Source organism: Ascaphus truei, chromosome 4 (genome assembly GCF_040206685.1).
Source record: "Ascaphus truei isolate aAscTru1 chromosome 4, aAscTru1.hap1, whole genome shotgun sequence".
Taxonomy (NCBI): Eukaryota; Metazoa; Chordata; class Amphibia; order Anura; family Ascaphidae; genus Ascaphus; species Ascaphus truei.
In genome coordinates this window covers 400,947,616-400,971,665 of record NC_134486.1, presented here as the reverse complement: position 1 = coordinate 400,971,665, position 24,050 = coordinate 400,947,616, and the positions used below count along the sequence as shown (strand labels likewise).

Genomic DNA, 24,050 nt, shown 5'->3' with positions numbered 1-24,050 from the left:
TATGGGGTGCTGATATACCTCCGGTTTGTTTAAATCCCCCGATCACCTTGGCCGTGATGCGGGAGAATTTAAACATGGCCGCCAGGATACCGGCACCCCATAACGGGGCATGGAATGGATACTGGGCCCTCCTACACTGTGTGACTAGCCCCTCCTTTGGATGGGCAAAAGAAACAGTCTTCTGATCATTCCGTCTTTTTTCTTGCTCCTCCCGTCATGGTGCAGACGCGTCCTGGCGTCGTGCTTAAACAGCCTTTGTATTAACCAGAAAAATATAGAAAAAGATGTTGCACACATAGTTCATTTTCAAAGAAGTTTGTTACTGCATTTACTTTCTGTTTGCTGACCAGAAAAAGTATAACATGTTTTGGGGTGAATGACCCAGATGACCTGCCCTTTGTCAGCTGTGACCTTCTCTAGCTGGGCCCATCTGCACTGCCGGCTGGGCCTTTTTCCGGCAAGGGCCTTCTTCACTGCCCGGCTAGTTCCTCCTGTGGCTGGGTTGTCCTTCACTTCCCAGCTGCACCTTTGTTTGGCTGGGCCCTATTAAACTGCCCAGCTTGGCCCCTCTCCGACTGGGGGCCTTCTCCGTTCAACAATCAGGAGGTTCAGATCAGCACTCTGATGTCTTAGGGCCAGTAAAGGCTGTTGGCAGGCTGTCAACGGGTCTGACTGTAAGGAATCGGGGAGCGCGTCCCCTGCGGTGCACTCCCTCCTTGCCTGATGTCTTGCGCAACTCCGCTGACCTCACAGCGCGCACGCTCCCGCAGGAGCTTTTCTGACGTTGCAGAGTCTGGCTCCACCCCCCGCTTGTGACGCGCATCAATGCCGCGCGGCGCGCAAACGTGATGCGTGTGCACCGCTCCCAAGCTGCGTGTCAACTCTCTTTATTATGCCCACCGGTCTCCTGTGTCTCTCCTCCTATCCGTGCCTCCGCGGAGGCCGCGCCTCCACTCCACCCCCCTCTCTCATTGGTCATGCTCTCCCATATATGCTCAGCTGTGCCACTTGCACTTTGGCTGAGCATAGTTCCAGTTAGCGTGGTCTCCCACTTCCTGGTTCCTTGTCCTTGCCTTGTCTCCTAGCTCCTTGTTTCAGATTGACCTCCTGTGTACCGACCCCGATATTACTTTGACTCCTCACTTCTGGCTTACTGACCCGGCTTACCTCTGACTTTCCGCATCTCTCCAATCCTGACCACGGCTTACGGACACTGACCATTCTACCGGCTCCTACCTCAGACCTCGGCAAGTACCTGTAGAGGGTGAAACGCATAGAGGGGGAGATCGTGGTATAGCCCCAGTGTGTTGTTGTGCCAATAAAGTTTGTTGAATCCATTTGGGAGCCTGTGGAGTCTGTCATGCGCAGTTGCGCCGGAATTCTTCCATCCACATGCACTTTCATTGATGGCTGCACGCAGGAGCTGAACACAGAGGAGAGCAGGACCCATACTGGAGTGGAGATTTAGGTAAGGGTCATTACCTTTCTTATACACTCCGGTTATCCTAGTGGCCCTTTATAGCTCCCTCATCACAGCCCCACATGACGACCTTGACACCCTAAGGTGCTATTGCTGCTTACCGAAGCGCAGGACAGTATTTTTTCTTTGGAACTCGGCAAGTACCTAACCATTCTACTCTCTCCAATCCTGACCCGGCTGCCTGACCATCCGCACTCAAGACATGCCCCCGTGGCTGTGGGTGGCGTTTATACCCATTCCCACCTCAGTACCGGGGTCCCGTCTTGTTTGTGGTGAGCACAGCGTTACACTGACTCTCCTATAGGAGCATTGAAGCAGTAATACCCCCCAAAAACCATTGTAACCTTTACAATGATTGCAAAATGAACAAGGGCGCAAAACACTCCCATGGTATGAAAGAAAAAATTAGAACAAAAAAAGGACACAAACAAGTGCAATATGTTTCAAAGGTCAAACGTTCAGCTCAAATAAATTAGCCAATACACTCAAGTGTAGGAAATCTTCCAGCCTTTCAGAAAATAGGATGATACTTTGTTGACGGAGAATAGAAACGGTGTATTAAAACACCACAGGTGTTCCCAGCACACAAATAACTGAATGCAAGACATTGAGTATAGGCCAAAAGACTATAACTTGTATTTAGAAAAAAAACGTGTGCTACAAGTGGGTACAATACAAAGGGGTAAGAACATCTGTACGAGCCTAAAGGAGAGGAGGAGAGGAGGAGAAGGGGGTTTGGGGGGGGGGAGTGTCACAATCAAGGTAAAAAACAGAAAAAAGAACCCACTGGGGGAAGGGAAAATGTGGAAAGATGAGGGGGGGGGGGGCAACGTTTCGGGGAAGAAAACCCCTTCTACAGGTCCATTCCCACAGTCCCAGATGGGACTATGGTGCTTCCATACAGCCTCACCACACTGTCCTCCCTCAAATGGACTAAAAAACAAATAACCATACACCAAACTGACCAGTAATAGGTCAGATCAACAGTGTGTCTTAGAATAGACTCAGTCAATAGGGCAATTTACTCTGACCTATATATCACTGTGTGCACAGGACCTCACATTGGCGTAAATACTGATATGCTTGTCACAGAGAACCTAGTTAATGTTATTAAAGTAGCTTATCACTCTATCTGTATACATAGGAAATCATCGGTGCCTAATACTCTGTGTATGTTCAATGCTGTCCTCGAAAATCAATTCAGAAATACAAGAGGAAAAAACATAGCGCCAAACAACCTTTGCTGTAATATAAAAAAAGAACTTGGGTACAAACTCACAAATATATTATATCTGGGTATCAGGTAGGAAACAGGGAGCCCCAAAAAAGCCCCTTCTGCTGGAGTTTATGTATCGGGGACCTCAGTCCTCCCAAGCTCAGACCTCCTGACAGCTCATGTGTGGTCTGTGAAACCCTCTCTGGGATTTAGAAGCATTGGTACCGGTGATCAGTGTTCATCTGCTTCTGTCCTGCATCCGCAATAATCTCCCTACGCGTTTCACTGCCACTGCAGCTTTATCAAGGGCTCCTCAATCCTCAGTGGAGCCCCTGAGGAAGCTTCAGTTGCAGTGAAACAAGTAGGTCAATTAAACACTGTAAACACTGATTTAAGCTGCTCTAGGAGGTAAACCAGAAGACAGGAGCAGCTAGAGAATTGGCCCGGTGGGATAGTCAGGGCAGGGCTGGCAAAACTGTGGGTGCAACTGGTGCATTTACACAGGGTGGCAGTTTCTGGGGGGTGGCAAAAGTGAAGCAAGTGGGAAGCCGTTCTAGTGGTCAGGTGTTTGGCATGGAGGGTATTTGGGGGGAAAGTTGTTTGGCCCAGGAGGGGGGCATGATGTTGATTGGGGCGGGAGGGTTGGCGGGATGTTGTTTGACCCAGGAGGGAGAGCGGGCAGTATAAATTGTTTGGGCTAGGCGAGATGTTGTTTGGGGTGGGGCGGCAGTCAGCCTTTGCAAAGGGTGGTAATAAGTATAGCACCAGCCCTCACTCAGGGGCAGAAAACTACCAGAGCATTGGTATGATTGGAAAGCAGGGGGCAGGTGAGTAACTGTGATTACTAAGACTAAAGAAGGAACATCCCAGTCCAACCTAGTAGGAGTCTCCTCTGGGATTGCCCTCCTGAGCTCCTGAAGTAATTGCCCCTTCTATGTTAGGGCAAAATAATCAACTTTAGAGAAGTTATTATGGCAGTAAGAAATCCTCGTTCATATTGAAGATTCTACAATAAACACTTTCTCTTTCTTTATAAAAAAATTCCTGGCACCAATTTTCCATCCTCCTCTGCTCACCGCCTGCCCAAGAGCCTGTATCCACTTTATCATCTTACAAGACAACAGATAGGACACCAGCACTCCTGTTGATGATAAAGGACAATGAATAAAGTGAACAGTGCAGTAGGGGTAAAAAAAAAAAGACAGGCACAAAAAGAGACTGATATACACAAGACCCAGAAGGGCCAGTGGTCCAGTACTGGGCCAGTGGCCCTGCTGTGTCTTGTGTATACCAGTCTCTTTTCGTGTCCCACTTTATCATCTTCCCCGAGAGAAGCCCTCAACCACAACAAGGCAATCTGATCAAAATTGCTGTAAAGTGACCATTGTTACCAATACCTCACCGCTCCCCCACCCCCCCTCCACCGGCTGGGTGGTGCTGCATCTCAAAGTCTCCTGCCTGCAACAGAGGCACAAAACCAGTGCAAATAAAACAGCCCCAGATTTATCACATGAAACAAATCTCGTTGCCTTAATGTTCTCTCTGTTGAATCCAGTGCCACTTTTAATCCACGTTTACACTGTATGTCCAAAGAGCACATACGGAGTTGACGGAGATTAGTGAATCTATCCTTATGTTAACAAGATTCTGAAACTGAGGGCTGCCCCGCGTCTGAATTTCAATATTAAACATAGCATTGAAAAAAAACGAACGAAATAACAGTTCTGGCTGCAGGTCACATTTTACCTGTACAGTAAGTGTAACATAAATAGATCGGAGGTTGTATTTATACAGCGTAATCAGCCATTGTTTCCTTTATTTAAGGATTTAGGATTTATTTAAGTTTCCCATCAGCCCCCTCAAAGCTGTTTACCAGCATTACTACCTCCCAGGTTTCAATCCTGCAATATGTTAGAAGAACTTCTGCTTTACATCAGTCTCTTCTCTCCCCCCCCCCCCCTAAAATACTTCTGACTGATTTACATTATTCCACGTTCAAAACAAAATTGTTCTCTTCTTTAAAGTGCTACATTTTCCCCCTTCCTTCGCACGCTATTCTCAAAGCTGTCTTTTTAGCTGTCACTCATGTTTTACTGAGCGTTCCCGCCTGTAGCCTATCTCACGTACTGCCCCCTCTCTGTTAAAGACACAATCCTTCCGAGGACCAAAGTGTGACATGTGGTGGGGTTATATCTGGGTAATCAATGTCTTTTTTTTTTTTAATACAAAACTGACACCCACACGATTTTTTAAAAATTATTTTGTAAAGTTACTTTGTAATCATGAAGGGACATTAATTAAGCTCAGTTACGCATTAATGCACCTGATCGGCTTTCCCATTAAATTGATTGGCAGTTAACGCCAGATCGGGTACGTAATTCCTACCAATCTACCCCGTGGCGAGCTCAGAATTGTGAGGGATTTGATTTCCTCTGTCTATTTCCTTTTGTATGGTGTGTTTGTAGGGATGTGTTAGTTTGCTTTCCCTTTGCTGCAGCGCGTCTCCAGGGGGAGTGTTGGAAGGTTCCGCGGTGGCCCGACAGCATAGGGCGCCGCCATGTTGTTGCGCAATAGTAAGGGGCACTGTCAGAGCAGAGAGAGGTCGCGCATGCGCAGTGCAAGCGCGCGAACGGCTGGCCAATAAGATAGAGGCTCAGCCAGTAACTACAACTCCCAGGAGCCTTAGCAAAGTCACCTGACGCCAGGGAGCGAATGGGAGGGCTGGATTCGAGGGAGGCAGGAAAGGGAAGCGTGGGGGAGAGACCACGCTAGCCAGAGGGCACCGGAGGAGCAAGGGGAGAGGTAGTGTGGGTGCAGGGGGTCCGTGACCCACCTTCATAGGTTAGATCTTCCCCATAGGCCCCAGGATATTCCCTGAATCACAGTAGATTGTCTTGCTGCAGGGATGCCCTGTAGTGATAGCGACATCAGCCCTTACTGTACAGCAGATAGGGACAAAGTGTGCGGCGCTGAGGTTGCTGCTAGTCGTCTGGGACCAGGCTGCTGAGCATCGGGAAGTCGGAGAGACCGGGCTGGATCGACAGATCCTTTTTGAAGTTGTTACCGGTCACCGCAGTGACCGGAAGGTATTTACTAAAGTGCACCAACACCGGTCAACAGGCGCTGATCCCGCCTTAGGGAACACTCTTTGGGGACAATAAGTGGAGTGGCCAAAGGACTGAGCCTATATACATATTCCAGTACATGGACACGGTGTGGGGGCACGCGGTGACGGGACAGTGACATTTCTCCTTATGAGAGTGGCCGAGCCACTAGTGTTATAGTATAAGTTAATTGATGTGTTATATGTGTTCTTACCATGATTATGCAATAAGGGTTTATCAGTATGTTTCAGTAAACAGTTCCAATCATATGTGTGTTACTATTGTTCTTACCCAGGGGAATCTAACGCAATGGGGATCCTGGGTAAGTGGAGGCGCTGCCGATAAGATAACTATTACCCCAGGCTCCCAGTTAGCTGAGGCTCAGATCTCCTGGAGTCCACAGGTGTGTGCAGTACCCGTAGTCACTCTAGAGCACAGGAAAGAGGACTACATGTTCAATAAGAAGCTGCACAGTCGGGGTCGACTTCCTTACCCCTCGTCTTAACTGTCTCTGATACGGAGTTTAAAAGGAAGCCATTTTCATCCAGACAGTGCACGACACACAACCACTGGAGGCTCAAACCCTGACCCATCTTACCATATATATTTATGTCAAAAAGGACTGCTATTGGGTATGTGACATGTATAAACAAAAGACCGTGATCCCCAATGCTACACTTGTAAACAATGGTTTGGAGGTCTGTGACCCCTCCTTCCTGTGTCCAAGCTAGCCCTGCCTACCTATAAATAGCAAGTCCGGAGCTGAAGCTGTGAATGACCAGTCTATTAAGACTTCTTCCCCATATTTGAGAGGTAATGAGAACATTCACAGAGATAGTGTTAGGACTTGCAGAAAAAGAGGTCACACATTGACATGCTCTGCAAGCTTAAAATGCTTTGGCCATAGAATGTAGCTAAGTGACCCTCACTTATGAGAGAAGAACAGATAAGTATTTAACTGTATGATTTGTTATGTTGGACGTAGCATTGGAGTTCTATGTCTTTTGTTCTTGTAAGGAATCGGGGAACACGTCCTTTGCAATGGGTTCACTCCTTACCCGTCTCCGCACAGACATCCGCTCCGGCACCAGCGATTGCGCACCCCCCCCCTCCGCTCTGCTTACAGAACGCATGCGCACGCACAACTATTCTATGCTGCCACGGAGCTTAGCTCCGCCCACTCGGACGCGACACGCTTCTCTCGCGCGTGGCGAACTCACATGACGCCGTGCACCGCTCCCCAGCTGCGTGGCAAGATCTTCTAATGCCCACTTGTCTCCTACAGCCTATCCTAGCCTCCGCAGAGGCCGCGCCTCCGCTCCGCCTCCTTGGCTTTTGGTTCCGGTTATATACCCTGCTCAGAGAGCATAATTAATATTATAGGCTAAAGCTGGTAAATACCGGGCATTATTGAAATCCCTGCTCTCTGATTGGTTAAAATTCCAGGCATTATCCAATCAGTAATGGCCCGGAATTTTTGGCACCCTGCCAAGTTTTTCAGTCAATCAGCTTTCAGTTTTCATTCACAAAGAGTGAAATTTGCTCTTAGACAGGGGAGGTGATTGGACAGAAGGCACCAGCACCGACTCCTCCCCCTCCCTGCCTGCAGCCAGGCACTGACTCCTCCCCCACTCTGCCTGCAGCTAGGCACTGACTCCTCCCCCTCCATGCCTGCAGAGACCTCCGCACAGGAGAGTGAGGGGAAAGCCTGCAGCCATGCTCTTAAGCAGATATGTTTAAAGTACAGTAGAGGCAACGTTTATTCTAACATTTGCCGTAAACTAGCCGGGTTACATTCTGGGTATGTGCTGGGTATGTGCTGGGTATGTTCTGGGCAAGTTTGAGGCACGTTTAAGGCATTTCTGCATTGACTAACGACCCATAGGATTAACACAGCAGGGATCCCTGGCAGTCCAATTCAGTTTGAATGGGACTGCCAGGGACCCCCGCTGTTAATCTGATAGGCCATTAATCAATGCAGAAATGCTGGGGCTAGTTTTAGGAAAGTTTAAGGCATGTATTCAGAATGTACCTGGGTGTTTCCTGGGGTTTTTGGGGAATTGCCACTGGTTTTTGTTCGAATAAGAGTTGCCTCTACTGTAGTTATGAAGTTTAAAAAGGAAGTTGGGACTATTGAATCACTGATCTCATCTCATCTCTTTCCTCAGGTAAAAACATATTTCAAATTGTCTGTCTGTCCTGATATCCTCCCCTGCTGTGTATTTAGTTCTATTTTGGTAAAAACACAGTTCAAATTGTCTGTCTGTCCTGATATCCTCCCCTGCTGTGTATTTAGTTCTATTTAGGTAAAAACATATTTCAAATTATCTGTCTCTCCTGATATCCTCCCCTGCTGTGTATTTAGTTCTATTTAGGTAAAAACATATTTCAAATTGTCTGTCTCCAAATCATCCCCCTGCTGTCTTAATTTAATTCAGCTTTCATACTTGTGCAAGACAACACCCATCTTAGAAAAACCATTTGCTTTAACGTCCCTCACATGTGCTAATTAAGTTTGTTGGGCCAGCCAGGTGACTTTGTAAAAAGTATATAAGTAAACACATAGCAGCCATGCTTTTAAGTAGATATGTTTAAAGTAGTTATGAAGTTTAATAAGGAGTGGAAAAGTGGACAACATCTACTGCTTCTGATTCCTGCATTTGATCTATGTTGGAAAGGAGGATATCATCTATCGCAGACTGCACATCTCAACACTTAACTATTGCTGTGATGCCGCCTTTACTTTTTATATTTGCTGTAACCTCACTTATTTTCAAATTATGCACTTCCTTCCACCAGTCTCCTTATGTCTCTAACTCTATTCATACATCTCCATCTCTCCTTTCTTCCCTACTTCTCAGTTCACATGAACTCATTTCTTACCTGTGCCCTCTGTCACCACACGGCTATACACCCTGCACTAAAACACACCCCTACAAATCATCCTCACACATTCTCTTTCTATCCATGCTTCTCCTCCTTGCTTCTGGGGATATCTCTCCCAATCCTGTTCCCTGCCTTATTTCTACTTGCTCTCGTCCTCGCCTCCCACATGCAACTTCTACTCCTTCTGGTGTTAACCCCTCCAACCTCATACCCATCCCCTGCCACCCTCCCTCCTCTCTCCCTTTCTCCTGTGCCCTTTGGAATGCTCGCTCCCTCTCTAACAAGTTCCTCTCTGTGCATGACTTCTTTCTCTCTCACTCCCTGCTTCTCTTTGCTATAACTGAGACCTGGCTCACTCAGTCTGACTCTGCTCTTGAAGCTGCCCTCTGCTATGGTGGCCTTTCCTTCTCCCACACTCTGCGCCCTGATGGCAGGGGTGGAGGCGTGGGGCTCCTGCTCTCCTCTCTCTGCCGTTACCGAACCCTTCCTATTCCCCCCTCATGCTTTTCCCTCCTTTGAGGTTCACACTGCCCAAATCTTCTCTCCTCTCCCTGTCCATGTGGTGGTCATCTATCGCCCACCTACCTCTACTCATCCCCCTTCTGCCTTTCTCTCTCACTTTGAATCCTGGCTCTCTTTCTTTCTCTCCTCAGACTCCCATGTTCTTCTCCTTGGGGACTTCAATTGCCACATTGATGACCCCTCTCTCCCTTGGGCTTCCTGCTTTCTTTCTCTAACCTCTTCTTTTGGCCTTCAACAGTGGACTGCAGCCAGCACCCACAAGGATGGCCACTACTTAGACCTGGTTTTCCCTAAAAACTTCTCCCTCTCTGATTTCTCCATTTCCCATTTTCTCTCTCTGACCATCACCTCATCTCATTCTCTCTATCTCGCTTCTCCCCTTCTCCACCTCCATCTACCCCCCGGTTCTGCAGAAACCTGCGCTCTATTCAATTACCTGACTTTGAGTCCACTTTACACTCCTCCCTCTCCTCTCTCAGTTCTGCTACAGACCCTGACAACCTGGTCAGGAACTACAGCTCTGCCTTGTCCTCCTCTCTTGATCTACATGCCCCGCTTTCTCTCTGCCGCACTCGCCCTTCTAACCCTAGACCCTGGCTAAATTCCCACACGCGCATGCTGCGTTCCTCCACTCGTTCCTCTGAACGCCTCTGGAGGAAATCTCATACTCTCGCAGACTTCCTTCACTACAAATTTATGCTATCCTGTTTCAACTCTTCCCTCTCGCAAGCTAAACAAGCCTACTTTTGTTCACTAATCAACATGCACAAGTCTAACCCACACCGACTGTTCTCTGTCTTTGATACTCTACTCAAACCACCCTCAGCTGCCTCTCCTTCCTCCATCTCCACTCAGGACTTTGCTGACTATTTTAAGGAAAAGGTGGAATCCATACATCAGAACATCCCCTCTGTTTCTTCCTCCCATCCTACACCTCTTCCTAACTCTCCTCTTGCCTTCCTTGACTCTTTTTCCACTGTCTCAGAGGAGGATGTGTCGCTGTTGATCGCCTCTTCTCCCTCTTGACCCCATTCCCTCCCATCTCCTAAAACCTCTTGCTCCTACTATAATCCCTACGCTCACACACATTTTTAACTCCTCCCTCTGCTCTGGAACCTTTCCATCCTCCTTCAAACATGCAACAGTCATACCATTACTCAAAAACAGCAAGCTTGACCCTACCTGTATTTCTAACTATCAACCTGTCTCCCTCCTGCCTTTTGCCTCTAAACTCCTTGAACGTCTTGTATTCTCTCGCTTGCTCCATTTTCTCAACACCTATTCTCTCCTAGACCCTCTATAATCTGGCTTCCACACTGCTCACTCCACAGAAACAGCCCTCACTAAAATAACTGACGACCTCCATGCTGCCAAAGACAGAGGTCATTATACTCTGCTCATATTACTCGACCTCTCTGCAGCATTTGACACCGTGGACCACCTTCTCCTTCACATTAGCCATAATCTTGGTATTCGGTACAAAGCTCTATCCTGGATCTCATCCTACCTCTCCCATCGTACTTTCAATGTCTCTTTTGTTAACACCTCCTCCTTTATTGATCTCTCTGTGGGGGTACCCCAGGGCTCTGTCCTGGGACCTCTTCTCTTTTCTCTGTACACACTCTCTCTAGGTGACCTAATAACATCTTTTGGGTTTATTTATCACCTCTATGCTGACGACACACAAATATACTTTTCAACTCCCGACCTTACACCTGCTGTACAAATCAAAGTTTCTGAATGTCTCTGCTATATCATCCTGGATGGCCCTCCGCCGCCTTAAACTCAACATGGCTAAAACAGAGCTCCTCATACTTCCTCCCAAACCTGGCCCTACTACCTCCTTCCACATTACTGTTGGAACTACGATCATTCACCCAGTAGCCCAAGCACGCTGCCTAGGGGTCACACTCGACTCCTCTCTCACATTCGCCCCTCACATTCAAACATTTCTAAAACCTGCCACTTTTTCCTCCGCAATATAACAAAGATACGCCCTTTCCTTTGTTGCTCGACTGCTAAAACTCTGACTCAGGCCCTCATTCTCTCCCGTCTTGATTACTGTAACCTCCTGCTGTCCGGCCTTCCTGCCTCTCACCTGTCTCCCCTACAATCTATCCTAAACGCTGCTGCCAGAGTCACACTACTCTTTCCTAGATATGTCTCAGCATCTCCCCTCATGAAATCCCTCTCCTGGCTTCCGATCAAATCCCGCATCTCACACTCCATTCTTCTCCTCACTTTTAAAGCTTTACACTCTTCTACCCCTCCTTACATCTCAGCCCTAATTTCTCGTTATGCACCATCCAGACTCTTGCGTTCTTCTCAAGGATGTCTTCTTTCTACCCCCTTTGTATCTAAAGCCCTCTCCCGCCTTAAACCTTTTTCACTGACTGCCCCACACCTCTGGAATGCCCTTCCCCTCAGTACCCGACTAGCACCCTCTCTATCCACCTTTAAGACACACTTGCTTAAAGAAGCATATGAAGAGCACTGTGGACATTCTGAACACATGATACATAAAGCTTGGCCCCCTGCAGACGCACTTACCAGAACTCCCTCCTACTGTCTCTGTACGTTCTCCCTACCTTCCAATTAGACTGTAAGCTCCTCGGGGCAGGGACTCCTCTTCCTTAATGTTACTTTTATGTCTAAAGCACTTATTCCCATGATCATTTATTTATATTATCTGTTATTTATTTGATTACCATGTGTATTACTACTGTGAAGCGCTATGTACATTAATGGCGCTATATAAATAAAGACATACAATACAATACAAAGGTTTATGTGTCTGTTGTGTGTTTTGTGGGTGTAAAGGGGGACAGCAGAGTGTTTTATTGATGTGTGTGTCTTCTGTTGGTGTGTGTTTTATGGGTGTAGAGGAGGCAGCAGAGTCTTGTTGGTGTGTGCCTGCTGTGTGTGTTTTGTTTGTGAAGAGGGGGAGCTGCAGTGTGTGTGTGTGTGTGTGTGTGTGTCTTCAGTGTGTCTCTTGTGGTTGGAGGAAGGGTGCAGAGTGTTTTCTTGGTGTGTGTGTGTGTGTGTCTGCAGTGTGTGTGTCTGCAGTGTGTGGGTTTACAGGGGGCTACAATGGGTGTAGAGAGGGGGCTGCTGGTGTGTGTTTTGTGGATGTAGAGGTGGCAGAGTCTGTTTTGGTGTGTGTATCTCTGCAGTGTGTGTTTTGTAGGTGCAGAGGGGGGGCTGTAGTGTGTGTTTTGTGTGTGAAGGAGGGGTGCAGAGTGTTTTGTGTGTGTGTCTGCAGTGTGTGTTTTGTGGATGTAGAGCTGGCAGAGTCTGTTGGTTTGTGTGTCTGCTGTGTGTTTTGTGGGTGTAGAGGGGGGCTGCAGTGTGTGTGTCTTCAGTGTGTGTTTTGTGGGTGGGGGAGGGGTGCAGAGTGTATTGTGTGTGTGTGTGTGTGTGTGTGTGTGTGTGTGTGTGTGTGTGTGTGTGTGTGTGTGTGTGTGTCTGCAGTGTGTGGATTTACATGGGGTCTGCAGTGGGTGTAGAAGGGGGCTGATGGTGTGTGTTTTATGGATGTAGAGTGGGGCAGCTGTCTGTTTTGTTGGTGTGTGTGTCTGCAGTGTGTTTTGTGGGTGTAGGGGGGGGCTGCATTGTGTGTGAATGTGTGTCAGTGGGTGTAGATGGTGGGGGAGGGCTGCAGAGTGTTTTGTTGTGTGTATTTCTGTGTTCTGTGTGTTTGTGGGTGTAGAGAGGGGGCTGCTGTATGTGTTTTGTGAGTCTAGAGGGTGGAGGAGGGCTGTGGTGTGTTTTGTGGGTGTTGAGGAGAGGGGCTGCACAGTGTGTAGGGGGGACTGCAGAGTGTGTTTGTGTATATAGAGGGGGGGTTGCATAGTGTGTGTGTGTGTATATAGAGGGGGCTGTGTGTATGTACATGTAGAATCTGAGCAGCTGAGAGCCAGGAGAGCAGCGGCGGCCATTACAAGGTTGCGCATGCGCAGTGAAGCAGGCGCACGCGGCCCCAATAGCAAAGAGGTCCTGCTTGGACTACATTATCCAGAAGCCTATGGGGACTGCCCTTTCACCCCTATCACCTGCTGCATTACAGCCATTAGGGCTTACAGATTCTCCTGCTGCAAAGGGGATACATTGTTGCGCACTAGAGTCAGGAAGCTGACAGTGGAGCACATGAGTCAGTATGAGCTGGGACACAGATAGGGGAGGTTGTGTGTGTAGTGGTCAGGGACCCACTGCACAAGGCCCGTAATCCTCTAGGCCCTGAGTCATTGAAAGGTTGTGGCTGCTACAGGGACATGCCCTAGATAGGGAACGGATCCCCTTAGCAGTCAGGTCTATTCCACTTTAGTCAGGGACACAGGTGTGTGCAACGTGGCCTGGCAAGTTTGGTCTGGGACCAGACCTCTTCAGGATAGAGACTGTCTTCATGGTGGGATCGTCCGGCAGGACACCACCCCACGCGGAGGCGGATTCATCGCGGGATCAGCGGATCCTTTGTGAAGACTCATCATACCGGGTGTGGACACACCCGGCAGGTATAATCCTACAAGTGCACCAACAATAACATCTTCACCTTAGTGGACCGTGCGGTCATACACTTAGGGTATTGTGGGATTGGGACTCTCATGGACACTGTGGTGGGTTACAACCCTGCGACGTGTGTGGGTAGTTGTGCCTTTAGTGGGTAGAGTGATAAGATATTACCATAGAGTTATATGCCATTACATTAGCAATATGACATGTTCCAGTAAAACCTTTTCTATTTTACTCTGTATGTGTACATTGTAAGGCTGAGTCCCCGCTGGTGCTGAGCGCACTCATGCTTAGAGCATGAGCGCTGGGTGTCCTGCAACTTGCGCACGCGCTCGCAGGTGGGAGGAGGGGGGCGCAATTGCGGACTATTTGAGAAAGCGGGAAAGTATAAACATTTTATTTACAAAAGCGCCGAGCGTATGTGCCCGCGCATGCGCGCGCACATTGCGTGAGCCGGAACTTGCATATATATATATGCAAGTAACCGCGCCAAGCGCCGCCCGCTCAGCAAGCTCAGCGCCAGCGGGGACACAGCCTTAGAGTGTCCTGTGAGGGGCTGCTCCCACTCTGCTGGGATCTCTCACAGGTGGAGGCACTGCACCATTAATAAGAGTAATTCACCCCAGGCTCCCAGCTGCGGAGGCTTAGGCTCCTGCGAGCCAAACAGGTAAAAGGGCAGCACCAGTAGCTAATTACAGCCACCCCCCTGATCTCACTTGAACTTAGTTGGATTCCAATTTGCTCTTGTCCACATCATACAATGGGGTAAGAGCTGAAGAATGTCAAGAATGGATAATTATTACCCTGTGAACCTGGAGTTAGTTGATCGGTGTGCGTCTGTCCGTCCGTATGTATGTATGTATGTATGTATGTATGTAACACATACATACATACATACATACATACATACATACATACATACAGTATATGCACTCACACATCACACATACTATACAATAAAAGTGCAATCATTTGTTGTTCATGATGTTTATAGGCACCTGCTATGTTTGGTGTACAAAGAATATGTAACTCTGCTTTTCAGTGAAATTGTGTTTTTAATGTGTGAAGTGTGCCCCTTTTCTTTGATAAATAATTTATGAAAATCTTCAGAGCTTACAAAAGAAAATTCACCTACTGTAGCATTAAGTCCATGTGCAGGTCACACGACCCTTCATACTGTACATTGTTATTGTTATCAGGAAAGAGGAAGCAATCACTTTTCTTCTCATATGTGTGTTAGGCTGAGTCCATGGTAACTGCAGCCGTGCGGAGGCGCGCTGAGGCTGAGGGAAAGCGGGTGCTTTCCCCGGCCTTAGTTCACGCGCCGTCCGGGGGCGTGTCGGGGGGGCGGGCCAGTGACGTCACGGAGCTGGTTCACCCTCATTGGGCGAACCGCTCACATGACCGGCCCTGTGCTCCCGTGAGCGCCGAAACTAAAAAAAAATGTAAGTGCTACGCCTCCGCACGCCTGCGGACGCGTGCGCGAGCCCCTGCTAAAGCCGCTCTCATTGCGGCTACAGGGGCTCACTGACAAGAGCCAGCGCGCCTCAGCCCGGGTCAGCGCCTAAGCGCTGACCATGGACTCAGCCTTATCCTGCACACAGTTGTTAAAGCATCAGGTTTAATTATTATTTTATTTTTTTACAGGTTTGAAGCAGGGGGGTCTCCGAAGCGGATGTAACGGGTATTCCCCCCCCCATCGCATATAGTGTGTGTGGGCGGGGAACTTAATGTTACCAGGTGTGGTGCGTTACCTGTCAGGCTCACAGGAGGGCTGAGCTTCCGCCACGGGGAACCTGGGGCATGTATAATATGAGTAACCTTGTACTCGGTGCAGCGCCTCCACCTGCGATGGCTCCCACCAGAGGAGGAGTGGCTCCTCGCAGGACAATATATATCACTCAACACACAGTATGGGTAACAACTAATGCCTTTACTAGATGACCGTACTCATGCATCACAATTCAAAATTCAACAAGTGTCCCTCCCTAGAGGAGACACTAACTAATGCATCTCACAGGACGCTACCTCCACCTGCACCTCCACCGGATGATCCCAGTACCCAGTACCCAGTGATGATCCCAGTATCCAGTACCCCCACACTGTATCACCCCACCCTCAAGTGAGATAGTTATGTGTGACTGCGCAGCCACTATGACCCGTGTGAATGTGATATGACTCGTTGGTGCACTTGTTGATTGTTACCTGCCGGGCACTCTGGTGCCCGGGCCTGCCACGGAACTTCACAAAGGATCCTGATGCGGCTGAACACAGGAACTGCCGTGCGGGGCGATCCCACCCAGATGACTGCTGCAGCAACAATGAAGGTCTGCGCCCAAACCTCTGGACGGACGCGCAGCGTCTGCTGAGTCCCTAACTGACTCTGAATAGTAAGGGGCAGGATCCCTAACCTGGGGCCTGTCCCTGACAACCCTTACACTACTGGGTGGCTCAGGGCTATCTCGGGCCTCGGGGGCTGCTGGCCTAGTGCAGGGAGTCACTGACTCCTGCACCCTACCTCCTTCCCCTGGCTGCTCCTGGCACTGACTGACTAGCGTGGGCTCAGCGCGCGAAATGGGGACAGTCGGCGGGTCCGTCGCAGCCGGCGAGTCTGTCGCTGCTTCCGGCGGCACCCGCGACCGTGCAGACCCAAAGGAGGGGGGTCTCTGGGAGCCGGAGGGTACCAGGGCTACACTCTCCCCCTGGTTAAATCCCAACACCCTCGCTTGGATAGCAGACATAACCAGGTACAAACATTATATAATAAAAATGCAGTACATAGAATATACAACATATCACATGAGCTTTGTATGACTTGGTACCCCACATAATGACCACAGTAATACCCGAGGCCAGCTGAGTGATTGCTGTTCACCGAGACCAAGCGTGGGGTGCCCCTAACTGATCATGTGGGGGTACCTCACTTTTACGTTTGTGAGCCTCCTCCGGGAGAATCTCGTGGAGAGCACGCTCTGGGGCAGCAATCACAGGGTCCTTACTACTTCCTCCCCCTGGTGGAAGGAATACTACAATGTCTCTTGGCCAGACCCTTACCTGGCCATCCGCGGCATGGATGCGGTACGCCAGGAGGCCTTGACCCTTTCCGCGGTCCACTACATGGTGAATGGAGCGCTCCTTTTTGGGCTTAAATGAGGCAATTTTCACTAAATCACTCGCCACACAGTCCTTGTCCCTAAGAACTTGGGAGGCTCCCACTGGGAAGCGAGCAAGTAGCAATGTCTCTTTACTCAAAGTCTCTGTTTCATCCTGTAGGGGGCAAAGGGTTGATACCTGACCACTGCGGTGATTCCTGGTGGCCAACAGGTCCTCGGGGACGCTGTCAGTTCCCACCTCGGCTGTCTTGGAACCTGTCCCCGGCAGTTCTGGGGCAGTCCACTTACTGTCTCGAAACTCGGGAGCGTTGGATCCCAGTCCTGGGACCATTTGGGTTGGAGCGCATGGGCTCACACTTAGGTCAGGAGCCTTTTCCACGGCCACCTCCATCGGAGCCTGTGGGGGGCCAGGAGGTTCCTCACCACTCCGCTGTCTTGAGATGGGTTCTCGTATCATCTGTGCTTCACGGGACATCACGATGGGGCTGACTTTTCTCTCCGCCTGGACGATAGGCGGTAGGTACTGGTCCACTCACACCACTGGACAGCTATCTTCTAAGGGGGACACCTCTGCCAGGACGCGATGCCGGGTGGAGCCAATCGCCCTGGTGGCCAGACTTAAGAAGCTACCATGCTCCGCGGCCACCTGGAAGCTCACACCCGAAACCCCTGGGGCAGTCAACTCACCCTTGTCATCGTTAACAGGTACTGATCCCAAGCCTGGGACCGATGGTACCATCGTTGTAGGCCGGACTGGCCGTTGCAGGGCACACGGGCCCATACCAGGATCCGCGGCAGATGGGATAATAGTCTCTTTATCTCCAGCTTCACTTGCGTGGTCCGCTGGCGGGCGCATCACCACAGCTGGTTGTTGGGCGCTGGAATCACTAAGAGAGGATGGGGGTAGAGACACCTTACCCTGTGATTCCGGAATCTGCGGTTCTGAGTGTGAAACCGAGTCTAGAACCGGAGTACACGGACCCCCTGGAACATCTATTATAGCACACTGACTCAGTACGACCACAGCATTACAGCTATCCATTTTGATCATGGTAGCTTGAAAATCTGGTGGTTCTAGAGCAGAGTCTAGAACCGTAGCTAGAGCGCACGGGCCCTCTGAAACCTCCGTGGTTGGGGCAGAGGGGTTAACAGCATTGATCACCCCAGGAGAGAGATCAGTCGCATCTGTCTCTGCTGGTTCTGGCTCTGGAACCGACTCTAGGACCGGATCTGGAACCGCGGTTAGAGTGTTCGAGCTCTCAGAAACTTCTGTGAGGGGGGTAGAGTGGTTAGCTACACTGACCGGCTCCGTATTAAAGTCGAACGCTTCTTCCTCTGCGGATTCTGTAGGCTGGGGTATAATAGGTTTCAAGAAACATGCCCCGCAGTAGGCACATTTGGGCTCCCACGCCAGTTCACCTCTAGAACAGTCACAGTTGGCACTAAAACATTGTATACACGTTTCTCCGTCCACCTCGGTTGTCTTGAAGTCTAACGAGAAATGGAATAGGTTGATTCCCTGGTCACAGGCTGCCTGAAGGCAGGGACACATTAGCGCGAGTGCATCTATTCCTGGCAATTGCCGGCCCACATACACGTCAGAGTGTAACCCCTTGCAGTCTATTTCATTCCCAGGGGGAAAATAATCTGTTTCTGCAACAGCGTCCGGAACATCACTTTGGACACACAGGCCCCATGAAGCCTCTGGGATTAAGACGGACTGATTAGCAGTGTAACTCACTTTAGTAGAGAGGTCAGACTCCTGGAGCGCAACAGCACGTGCACGCTGCCAACTTGGGGAAAGTTGCCATGGCGCTGGGTCAGAGTAGACTAAAGGGTAACCCTCAGGGGGGCCCCCTGACATAAACAATGTGGACGGTGCCTCTGACAGGCATATATCCCACGTGGGTGTCACCACAAAAAGCATCGATCTCCACGTGGACGTGGGGTCTTGATCTTCATCTATAATACAGGCGTACGGCCACCCGGGGATTTTACGCATATGATCACAGATATCCTCATCTGATATATTTGCGGGAAGGCCTTCTACGGCCACCACACGGCGGGTGCTAAGATCTAGCCTCAAGGCCCAGGCGAGGACCTCGTGTCCGGACTTTACAAACATTTTGGGAGAAAAAAAACTATAGGGCACCCCAGGTCTCATCTCAGCAGCGCCTCCAAATGTAACGGGTATTCCCCCACCCAATCGCATATAGTGTGTGTGGGCGGGGAACTTAATGTTACCAGGTGTGGTGCGTTACCTGTCAGGCTCACAGGAGGGCTGAGCTTCTGCCACGGGGAACCTGGAGCAAGTATAATATGAGTAACCTCGTACTCGGTGCAGCGCCTCCACCTGCTATGGCTCCCACCAGAGGAGTGGCTCCTCGCAGGACAATATATATCACCAACACACAGTATGGGTAACAACTAATGCCTTTACTAGATGACCGTACTCATGCATCACAATTCAACAAGTGTCCCTCCCTAGAGGAGACACTAACTAATGCGTCTCGCAGGACGCTACCTCCACCTGCACCTCCACCGGATGATTCCACCCAGTGTCCAGTACACCCACACAGTATCATCCCACCCTCAAGTGAGATAGTTATGTGTGACTGCGCAGCCACTATGACCCGTGTGAATGTGATATGACTCGTTGGTGCACTTGTTGATTGTTACCTGCCGGGCACTCCGGTGCCCGGGCCTGCCACGGAACTTCACAAAGGATCCTGATGTCGGCTGAACACAGGAACTGCCGTCTGGGGCGATCCCACCCGGATGACTGCTGCAGCAACAACGAAGGCCTGCGCCCAAACCTCTGGACGGATGCGCAGCGTCTGCTGAGTCCCTAACTGACTCTGAATAGTAAGGGGCAGGGTCCCTAACCTGGGGCCTGTCCCTGACACAACTTACACTACTGGGTGGCTCTGGGCTATCTCGGGCCTCGGGGGCTGCTGGCCTAGTGCAGGGAGTCAGTGACTCCTGCACCCTACCTCCTTCCCCTGGCTGCTCCTGGCACTGACTGACTAGCGTAGGCTCAGCATGCGAAATGTATCTATTTCTCCTGCAGGGCAATCCTTCAGCCCTATTGGCTACTCGGGGGAACCTGGTGCCTTTCCCCCTTAGCCTCCTGGGAATTGTAGTCCCGTGGAGGCTATTTCTACATTGGGCCCGCGTGCGCGATTCTTCTGCGCATGCGCGACTCCCTATAGGCCACCGCAACTCACTAGCTGCAACCGCGCATGCGCGATCCCGGAGGCTGCGCGCGCAACCATAATGGCGGCCCCCGCTAGCCGGGTGCACCGCCGAGCCTCCTACGGCTCGGATCGCTCCCTGCTCCGGCCCCCACCTTTGGGAACAGCCGGAGGGTCCGTCGCTGCCTCCGGTGGCACCCGCGACCGCGCTGACCCAAAAGAGGGGGGTCTCTGGGAGCCGGAGGGCACCGAAGCTACACTGAACTATGTTAATTTCAGCTCCGGCGCTTCTAGAAATATTTACCTCGATAGGGGGTATCTCTGTGGAGTTTAAATGTCCCAGTCACGTGGGCCGATAGGAAACTGCACCGGATTATGTCACTGCTTCCTATAGGCGCGCTTGACGCGGGACATTTAAACGCCTACATTTTGCTAGGTACACAGTTCCCTGGCTGCATAGATACCGCTACGGAGGTAAGAATCTCTGGAAGCAGGGGGTCCCCGAAGCTGTAATTAACACTGTTCCGCTCTGGAGACCCCCTGCCTCAATGCTGAAATAAAAAAAAAACAATAATTGAAACCCGTAGTGCTGCTTTTAGCAGGGTATTTCAGCAGTTTGCTTTGTTACATGTTTGCATGTATTATTTATAAAGCACTATCCATGTACAGACAGAGATCTCCGCAGCTGTAACAGATGCAGCAATATAATATGAGACATACAGTAGTGTAAATAGGAGTTTTAAATACCAGCTGATGTAACTATGCCATAGAGGAATCCAGCTGATGGACTGAGTGACTTGGTTAAAAGTGAATTATCACCTTACCTAGATGTGGTTATTCTTTAAAAAAAAAAAATCCACATAGTTCCCTGGTTAAAGTAAAGGGTGTTGTTTTTTCTTTATTTGTTCACCTCTCCTTCCCAAATGTATTTTAATGTATTCCTAGTTGGTGAACCATTTCCTTTCCTTTATTAGAGCCAATCCAGTCCTCAAGGGCCAGCAACAGGTCAGGTTTTCAGGATATCCCTGTTTCAGCACAGTTGGCTCAATCAGTCTCTGATTCAGCACAGGGGGCTCTATCAATGGCTCCGTCTTTGACTGAGCCATTGATTGAGCTCCCCGTGCTGAAGCAGGCATATCCTTAAAACCTGACCTGTTGGTGGCCCTTGAGGACTGGAATTGGCCACCTCTACTTTAGAGCTAGAGTAATTGTATTGTTTAATCTTCTTCAAGTTACTGATTGAGCCTTCTTCCAACTCTGAGAATACCGCTGTACTTTTATGTCATGCTTATCACAATCTAATACTCACAATATACTCAATATCCTTTGGAAAAATATACACAAAAGATAAGAAAGACAAACAAATATTTACACACAATATGTTTGTATACAACCCCCCATACCATTTGGAAGAGGTTCTAAAATAAATGAAGACAACATGTCGCCGTATTAAGCAGTGCAAGAATACGCAGATGATACTCAACAGGGATCATCGACGTAAATGTCAATAATAATGTATTTTTCTTACATAGCAGTCACAGTGTACACAGGAATATGCAGGCACATTGAGTCCCTGCCTTATACAATTTACAATCACATGTTAATGCCTGATGCACAGGGAGATAAAGTGACTTCCACAGGATCACAAGCAGGTGACCCCAGCATTTGAACCCGGCTCACCCACATTAAGGGCGGTTTTCTTACCAGCAAGTTACTCCTACAGCCTAAGGACAAATAGATCAGTGAGCCTACCGTATCTTTTAAGTTCTCTCTGCCCTGCCTTACCTGTCTGAAAACTCGCTGTGCTAACTGACACTGCAGCAGTGATTGCAGTGTAAGCTCTTAAAGGTGTACATTTCTTAAAAACACACTTTCATATACTGTATGCCAATGTATCTTCACAATCAGAAAATGGCCCCCCTCAGAGTTCCATCTCCCTATATGAAAGCATTAAGATTCCCTGTAATCAGAATTAGTAGAACTACTTTTTTTTATAGCCCTTTGAGCATTACCGCTCTAGTGCATCTGATCAAGAAGCCCACATTCAGACAGTGTACTGACTCAGGGGCTGAGCACTATCTGCATTTGTATTGACATATTATATCCCAAGGGTTTCCCTATAAAGTATGAAAGCCGTCATTGAAGTTAAACCTTTTCAGAGGTGCAAATCCCTCTATTCCTATTTCCCCACGAACGTTGGTGCATCGAAGGCAATTTTGAAAAGAATGTTATATTTGATGGTATCATAGTGGGGCTCAGACTTCCCACGATTGCTTCTGTAGCCTATGTCTCCGAAACGATGGCCGAAGCCGGCCTCCGACCTGGTTCCTACAACCGTGTTCCAAATCTAGTGTAGCTGCCCTGCTGTGCAATCCCAGCTCCTGAGAGTCGGTGGGACAGAATGGAAGCCAGAGTGCAAAGAGCTTCTATAATAGACAGTGTACAAAGCACAGCAACCATCCCCAACCCTGCGGATACGTTCCTTTCTGAACATAGATGATACTGTATTCAGGAACAATCTCCTCACCGGGGAGGAGGTAAAGCAACGGGCACTGCCGTGCAGCAATAAAGCGAAGGCTGGACTGTGCTGTGAAATTCTTTATTGATGCATGGATGAAAAAGTGAAGGGATGACACCCCCCGCACCTCTAACGCGTTTCTCCAATGCTGGGGCTTTCTCAAAGAGTTACTGTAGATACTGTATTCAGCCTGAGCCTGACAAGTTTTTTTTCCAAGTGGATGACTTTGCTTAGGTTTGTTGTCGACAAGAACAAACAACACACACAAAAAACATAACAGACAGAAAGAGGACTTACCTGACAGTGTATAGGTGCCTGGTCTTCTCTCCCCTGCTCAGCACCGAGAGGACGTGTTCTCTTTGCAAAACGGACAAATACGTTTCTTAACTCCTGTATGTTTCGAAAGTGATAGGCACCTAACCTACAGCAATTCATGGGAGCTTGCTAACCTTTGTGCATGGTTTTCTAGCCTCTTCCTCATTCCGCAGTGATAGATAAGGACCTACCTTGAGAAAACATGCAGTTCATGCAACAAATAAAATACTTCAATACAATAACAAAGAGGAAGTACGGGCTACCTAGTATGCAGTGCTGCATATAGAGCTCCCGGAAAAGGGTAGCAGTGCACTCAATTTAAATAATCTACCCTTAAATGTAATAATGAAGGGCAGAATCCCATGACAAGGCCCCCCAAAACGGAACCCACTCTAAAAAAAAACAAAGTCAGAGAAAAACTCTGTGCAAGTTGAAAGTTAATGTCAAATAAGTGCAAACAATCCAATGTGATAATATCTATAGTGCAATATAAAAAAAAAAAAAAAAATAAAAAAAATACAGGCATACCCCACATTAACGTACGCAATGGGACCGGAGCATGTATGTAAAGCGAAAATGTACTTAAAGTGAAGCACTACCTTTTTCCCACTTATCGATGCTTATACTGTACTGCAATCATCCTATACATGCATAACTGATGTAAATATCGCATTTGTAACAGGCTCTATAGTCTCCCCGCTTGCGCACAGCTTCGGTACAGGTAGGAAGCCGGTATTGCTGTTCAGGACGTGCTGACTGGCGCGTGCGTGAGCTGCTGTTTGCCTATTGAGCGAGATGTACTTACTCGCGAGTGTACTTAAAGTGAGTGTACTTAAACCGGGGTATGCCTGTACGGCAGACACACCTGAGAAATCCTTAACGTTTCGAGATACAACCCTTTGTCAAGAGGAAATCTGATGAATCAGGTTAGTTGTCGATCATTTAGAAACATATAGGAGTTTTATTGTCCTATTGATATTATCACATTATGATTTTTTCATGTACAGTATATTGAGTGCAGACTTGTTTTGTCAACAAGAGCAAATCCGCATCGTAATATTACAGAACAGAATGGCTCTTGATTATCTGCTAGCCTCACAGGGAGGTGTTTGTAAACTTGTAGGACAGAAGTGCTGTGCCTATATTGAGGATGCATCTGGCGCTATTACTCAAGACATGAATAAGCTACAGGA

The 24,050-nt window shown here is 48.9% G+C and overlaps 1 protein-coding gene across 3 annotated transcripts in view; it reads right to left on the bottom strand.

Annotated features, from left to right (window-relative positions):
• Positions 1 to 23,034, bottom strand: part of LOC142493916 (uncharacterized) — a 117,063-nt gene extending 94,029 nt beyond the window's left edge. For 2 of the 3 annotated variants that reach the window (XM_075598650.1, XM_075598652.1), the window contains exon 1: positions 22,840 to 23,033. The gene's annotated coding sequence lies outside the window, so the exon portion shown is untranslated. Of the gene's footprint in view, positions 1 to 22,839 lie in introns of all 3 variants that reach the window. The other variant, XM_075598651.1, reaches the window with a different exon arrangement.
• Positions 23,035 to 24,050: the final 1,016 nt, after the last annotated feature.